The 7375-nt window shown below is 40.9% G+C and overlaps 1 long non-coding RNA gene across 11 annotated transcripts; it reads right to left on the reverse strand.

The window, feature by feature from the left end:
• Positions 1 to 2934: 2934 nt before the first annotated feature.
• LOC123104465 (uncharacterized) lies at positions 2935 to 6610 on the reverse strand. 11 transcript variants are annotated; one of them, XR_006450342.1, is made up of 6 exons: positions 6297 to 6610; positions 5968 to 6054; positions 5802 to 5897; positions 5653 to 5723; positions 3395 to 5548; positions 2935 to 3304 (listed from the first exon to the last, which is right to left on the reverse strand). It is a non-coding gene; the product is annotated as an uncharacterized lncRNA (long non-coding RNA). The 11 variants fall into 11 exon arrangements; XR_006450343.1 differs by having other exon boundaries at positions 3395 to 5723; positions 5802 to 5864; XR_006450345.1 differs by having other exon boundaries at positions 5653 to 5864.
• Positions 6611 to 7375: the final 765 nt, after the last annotated feature.

The following is a 7375-nucleotide window of genomic DNA, read 5'->3' on the forward strand; positions in this document are numbered from 1 at the left end:
CTATAATATGTTTAGCATGGAAGATATCGCCATCTCTTAGTTGTTACGTTGACAATAAAAGTATACCGCTCAAAATACAATTTATCTCTATTTTAAAACAGAGCTCTGGCACCTCTACAAATCCCTGCTTCCCTCTGCGAAGGGCCTATCCATTTACTTTTATGTTGAGTCATCACCCTCTTATTAAAGAGCACTAGCTGGAGAGCACGGCTGTCATTTGCATTCATCACTATTAATCTATGTTGGGTATGACTATGATTGGATCTCTTTTACCATGAATTACAATGTCTAGTCAGTCCTTGATCTTTAAAGGTGCTCTGCATTTATGTTTTGCGGTCTCAGAAAGGGCTAGCGAGATACCATCTTGTTATATCATATTATGATTGTTTTGAGAAAGTGTTGTCATCCGAGATTTATTATTATGACTTGCTAGTTGATTATGCTATTGATACGAGTAATTGTGAGACCTTTGGATTATTGCAAATGTGGTTAGTTATGATCTATGCAAAAAACTTGAATGCTGGCTTGACATAGTTACAACAACAAGAGCAAACAGAGTTTCTAAAGTTTTTCTTTATTTCTTTCAGTCTGTCAACTGAATTGCTTGAGGACAAGCAAGGGTTTAAGCTTGGGGGAGTTGATACGTCATCGTCGTATCTACTTTTCCACAAACTTTTGCCCTTGTTTTGGACTCTAACTTGTATGATTTGAATGGAACTAACCCGGACTGACACTGTTTTCAGCAGAATTACCATGGTGTTGTTTTATGTGCAGAAAACAACTATTCTCGGAATGACCTGAAACTCCACGGGAGGTCTTAGAAAAAACAATAAAAAATCCTCGCCAAATATGAAGACCAGGGGGCCCACACCCTTTCCACGAGGGTGGGGGGCGCCCCCACCTAGGGCGTGCCCCCCTACCTCGTGGGCCCCCTGTTGGCCCTCCGACGCCAACTCCAACTCTATATATTTGCTTTCGGAGAGAAAAAAATCAGAGAGAAGAAATCATTGCGTTTTACGATACGGAGCCGCCGCCAAGCCCTAAAACCTCTCAGGAGGGGTGATCTGGAGTCCGTTCGAGGCTCCGGAGAGGGGGATTCGTCGACGTCGTCATCATCAACCATCCTCCATCACCAATTTCATGATGCTCACCGCCGTGCGTGAGTAATTCCATCGTAGGCTTGCTGGATGGTGATGGGTTGGATGAGATTTATCATGTAATCGAGTTAGTTTTTTTAGGGTTTGATCCCTAGTATCCACTATGTTCTGAGATTGATGTTGCTATGACTTTGCTATGCTTAATGCTTGTCACTAGGGCCCGAGTGCCATGATTTCAGATCTGAACCTATTATGTTTTCATGAATATATGTGAGTTCTTGATCCTATCTTGCAAGTCTATAGTCACCTACTATGTGTTATGATCCGGCAACCCCCAAGTGACAATAATCGGGACCACTCCCGGTGATGACCATAGTTTGAGGAGTTCATGTATTCATTATGTGCTAATGCTTTGTTCCGTTTCTCTATTAAAAGGAGGCCTTAATATCCCTTAGTTTCCAATAGGACCCCGCTGCCATGGGAGGGTAGGACAAAAGATGCCATGCAAGTTCTTTTCCATAAGCACGTATGACTATATACGGAATACATGCCTACATTACATTGATGAACTGGAGCTAGTTCTGTGTCACCCTATGTTATGACTGTTACATGATGAACCGCATCCGGCATAATTATCCATCGTTGATTCGGTGCCTACGAGTTTTCCATATACTGGTTTACGCTTATTTACTTTCCCGCTGCTACTGTTACAATCACTACAAAATACCAAAAACAGTACTTTTGCTGTCTTTACTTTTATTGCCGTTACCACCACTATCATATTACTGTGCTACTAAACACTTTGCTGCAGATAGTAAGTTTCCAGGTGTGGTTGAATTGACAACTCAGCTGCTAATACTTGAGAATATTCTTTGGCTCCTCTTGTGTCCAATCAATAAATTTGGGTTAAATACTCTACCCTCAAAAACTGTTGCGATCCCCTATACTTGTGGGTTATCAATCGTCCATCTGTGATGTACGTTGTGTTCAAAAATAATAATCTGTGATGTACGTATATTCCTTTTTACTGAAATATTGTACATATATTTGTACCTAGCCGTGTTACGCATTTGCATGTGTGTATAGTTTCATCTCTATGTTTCCATTAAAAAATTGATTTTAATTTGCATGTTTCCTTTGTTTTAGGGAGCTGCACGTTTCCTTCCTCCCTTTTTGACATCAAATAATTCCTTCCAAGCGTAGTACTAACGAATTACTAGTAAGCTTGCACGTGCAACGCACGTCTCAGCTACAATACATTAATTCTAGGCAAACGATTCTACGCGACCGACCGAGTCAACCGGTCGCGCGCGGGGTCATTGGATCGTGAGAGATCGTGTGTCTCCCTCGTGTCCCGGTTCACCATATCTCTCGTCCTCTTGTTTTGCTCGCTCTCACCATCTCATCCTCCCTTCTTCACCCGTTCCCCTCCCTTGGCTCCACACCTCCCCCCTAGAGCTACAAGCAGGCAGGGGTGAGGTATACACAGGCGGAGGCAAAGGCAGAGGCCGGGGACGCATGGGGAGGCGGGACACGGAGGCAGGGGCAGAATCAATCCCATGCGCGGGGGAGGCGGGCGAAACGGGGAAGCATGCCCGTACAACACACGTCTCAATCGAAGCAACCCATTAAATTCATGTGAGTATTCAATTTGAATTCATATTCAGAAAAATGATGATCCCTGCCTCTCCAAAGGTCGAGTTTAAAGTGAACCCCCAATGAGTTGTCTTTTTACTATGGCATGTGAAGCTCAAGCAGACCAAAAAGAAATCCCAATCCATGAAGAAATAACAATCCTATAGTAAAGATTTCAGGATATCTAATTTCTTGTGTGAACTTGAAAGGACTTATAATAGGTGTAGGCATTGTCCAACTGAACATGGCAAAGATGCGAACTTCGAATAAGAATATAAAAAAAAGTAGAAGATAGCAATTGGAACCTAACTCGTTCGGTTCTGAAAAAAATAAACTGTGTAATCGGAAATTTGTGTAATTTGAGATATGTAAACTATGTAATATAAAAATTGTTTTAGTATTGCGGAGCAGTCCAAATGGCAGCAGCACCCGCGTCCTCACCAGCTTAGACAGGGCTCCCATGTCCCCGCCTACTGCAGATGCACTTGATACCCGTGTCGGTGCGTAGCGGAACCGAGACTACCACGTCCTCGACAGTGGCGGGAAACTCACGCTTCTTCCCATACATAATCCTGTTGTATGAACCAACCATCAAGAAACATAATATCAAGTGAATAATTAGTTAACTTTTATCCAAATCTATTCACGGTACAAGTCTTTACCTTAGCCTTTTCAGGATCTCTATATGATTGGGTTTGGTGCTTCACCTACTATTCTCATTGCCAATCCTCCTCCTTATGGTTAGTGGTCTCCTAATTTCCATGCCTTGCTCTAAACCCCTCAGTTTGCAATTCTATCTTGTTTGAGGCCAAACTTCTGTATGTTCACATGAGTAGTTAACAGGTATCATTAAACTAAGAAAGCAATCACAAAATCATAGAAAGGATATATTTCGGGATACATATCAAGCTAGTCCTTTGTAACGACCATAGCAATTACTATATTTAGTCAGCAACTGAGGTATAAGAGGACGATATAGGGGGAAATATCGCGAACTGCAAACACTAAATACTCGAGTTTGTATGATAACAATAGTGATTCATCCATGTGTAATGAAACTTCAAAGGTGTTATCTAGAGAGAAAATTATTAGGTGTAGACCTCAAATACAGATACTGAATAGTCAAGTTACCTGGCATCATAGTAATCAAATTCACATAATGAAAATCATGGAAGAAAGTTAAAGAGAAGTGCTTCCATTAAGCACTGTAATATGATATAGTTGTGCATGCCTGCTGTATTTGGCTGCTGAACTACAGCTCCTCCTCCATCCATTTTAGAGTCCTCATTCCTAAAAATAAAAGAACATGGTTATTCTTTACGCATGAAAATCTGATTGTTGTCGAAGGGGGATTGGAAATCACAGATTAATTCAGGAGCTATTACTAATATAAAATAATAAGAAAAGAGAGAATATTGCAACTATTAACAAAAGTATTGTTAGGCCACAAATTAAATCTACTTAAATTTTTAACACATATGGACACACACCCCAACTGCAAAAGAAAAACAATAGTTGCTGCAGCTGATTTTCGCACGGCATCTATGCATAGAACAGAAGAAAATTTTAGTTAGCGCACTTACTACTCATTTCTCCTCAAACCGAATAAAAGTCCATTGATGATGGGCATATCTTTCCCTGATTGAGAGGTTCAAATTGTTGTAAAAAAAGAGAAAATAGACTCACCTGATTGAGCATGAACGACTAAGAAAACAGCTGGAAATACTCTAGGAATAAGGGCACAAGCATGGCGTTGTACATGCATGATTTGTCCAGTTATGGCAGGTGTTGTAACTTATTCTGAATTTATGAAACTCAAAGACCAAGCTAAAAAAATTCTTCCGATCTAGAAAGCCCGACCTGTCTGAAAATAATTGAAAGAAAAAAAACATATGTATCAGTACAGAGGGAGTTCTGTTTACAACTACACATGGAAAACCTTTTGTTTTTTCTGAATTCACCAATCAGTGCTCGTCATACTTATTTGCACTCTTGAAGCTAATCTCTTAAAGCCAAAAGTTGAGCACACTTTGTTGATCAGGCACTACTGAATGATATCGAACCTGAAACACCGCCACAAAGTCTCCCTTAGTATCATAGCCACACCACCTTTGATGAAACAAAAAAAATCACAGGAATCATGGATCAGAACAACAAACAACATTGATCCTGCACCAAATCGAACTCATCGAATGGTGTAATCAGTGGCACCTGTACATGTACAAACCAATTAAATTCGACTAATATATGATTTATGCAAAATTATCATAGAGATCAATAGAAATAACTCACTTGAAGGACGATACCTCATTTGGGGAAAACATCCTAACGGAGATCAGTTTTATCTGCGCTGTAAAACCTTGCCAGTCTAACACCATGTTATCAGTACTATAATGTGCATGATTTTTTTACTTATTTCATATTTGATACATCATCAACCAACCTTTCTCTACTTCCATCAACTACTACAGAATACTGCAAGATGAAGGTTCCATTTCAGTATAGAATAGAAAATGATTATAAGAGAAGTAAGCTTCTCTTCAGAACAGATCTAGGAATTAAAATAGTTAGAGAAGCCCTTTGCAATGCACATATAGTCCCAAACCAATCACTTATTCTCCGTCCTCAATTTGAAGAGCTAGTGCTCAAATGAACTTAGTAAGTACCATTCAAATATTTATCAAGTTTCCACAACCTATGTCTACAACTTCCCATTTCAGGCTAAATGTAGAAGAGTAGTGCTAACATCTTGAGTAGTTGAGAAAAAAATACGAGCATGGCCTTCAGCACATTGGCACCTAGGCATATTGATATGCCTGGCAGAAAGAAATCAAGGACAAAAGAACCAGATGAGAAGCCAGGGAGCAGCAGATGTATGTCTGACTCTAATTATCAAGACAAAGATTAATGCTAATCTAACCTCAGGCATGCTGCTGCTTGTGGAAGTTGTGTCCAATTCACTGATATGTCTCTTTAAAAGTTTCATATGACCTTGTTAAGAGAGAATAACTATATAACTTGAATAAATTGGCAGTTGTCTTCAGAATAAAAAAAAATGGTAACAGAAACCTTTAAACCAAGTTGTAGCTCATAATCATCCAGCTCATCAGACCATCTAGTTGACGCTTTAATCTGTTTTAAAACTTCCTCGGGGTTACTATTCCACTGCAAAATGTTCAAACTGAATACAGCAAGTTCAATCCAGGAAAGCACAAATGATAAAACTGACATGTACCTTGATAAAGTCAAGTTGCAGAAGGCCTTTGCGGTATGCATAATATCTTCGAACACCATGCAATGTTTTTAGAAGTATATCTTTGTCCTGTAGAAATGATATTTGAAAGATGAGACAATTGGAACACAACGCAGATTCTTAGAACATCACAGATTCATATTTACAATCTATCTCTCCACGGGCAAAAAAGGTGAGACATGCAAAGTTAATTCCACAAGAAATTAAAAACTGAATGTACCAAAACATTTGAATGATCCAGAACTGAAACAATAATCACGTGCGAAAGAAATAGTTCATCACAATAAAAGGATGGGCGGGCGGCTGCTCACGCTCGCAGCGGCTCCGGCTCTCCCGCGGCGAAGGGCGGCGACCTGCAGCGGCTCCCCCGGCGCGCGACGGGCGGCGGCTCCGTCTCTCCCACGGCGAAGGGCGGCGACCTGCGGCGTTTCCCCGGCGCGCGACGGGCGGCGGCTCGGCTCTCCCGCGGCGGAAGGCGCGACGGGCGGTAACCCTCGGCGGCTCCAGCGGGGAAGGGCGCGGCTCCCGCGGAGGCTCCGGCTGCTGGAGGAAAAGCGGGCAGCGAACCGCGCGGGAGGAGCAGGAGGAGGAGGGGGCGAGAGGTCGTGCGGACGGGGGCAAGAGATCGTGCATACTGTTTTTTTATCGGCGGTGCGGGTTAGCGATCGATTAACAGCCGGAGGCGTGGTTGGTAGCGTTAACCACGGAAGGATTAAGGGCCATTAGATCTTGTTAATGGATGGGTCAGATTGTTTGGATCTGCCCCCTTTCTTTCTTTTATAGGTGTAGTAGATTTTGAGATTTTTGTTTCACTCGTGCGGTTCAGCAATTTTGGATTTTTAACATAATCTAGTATTTGTTTATTAAATATATTTCTGGCATAGATTTAGAACTTTTTCTATATCAATATCTTTGTATTTTCAGAAAACACTATGTACATGTCATGTACAATTTTGGGAATATACTTAAGTGTGATTTCTGAATGAGCAAAATAGTTCACTTACCTAGATTTACGAAAAATACACTGAAGTAGTGTACATAGATTTATAGTGAAGAGAACATCTGATGCACGTATATTCCTTTTTACTGGAATATTGTACATATATTTGTACCTAGCCGTGTTACGCATTTGCATGTGTGTGTAGCTTCATCTCTATGTTTCCATTAAAAAAAATCTGATTTTAATTTGCACGTTTCCTTTGTTTTAGGGAGCTGCACGTTTCCTTCCTCCCTTTTTGACATCAAATAATTCCTTCCAAGCGTAGTACTAACGGATTCTTGGGCGTGGATTGGATCTGACATTTAAATGCACGTTTAAATCCAATCGTGATACATATGGACTCTTGGAGAGTTTCCTTTTCTTCTTTAATTCTAAGTGCAGTATATAAGG

This window comes from Triticum aestivum, chromosome 5A, assembly GCF_018294505.1.
Source record: "Triticum aestivum cultivar Chinese Spring chromosome 5A, IWGSC CS RefSeq v2.1, whole genome shotgun sequence".
Classification (NCBI taxonomy): Eukaryota; Viridiplantae; Streptophyta; class Magnoliopsida; order Poales; family Poaceae; genus Triticum; species Triticum aestivum.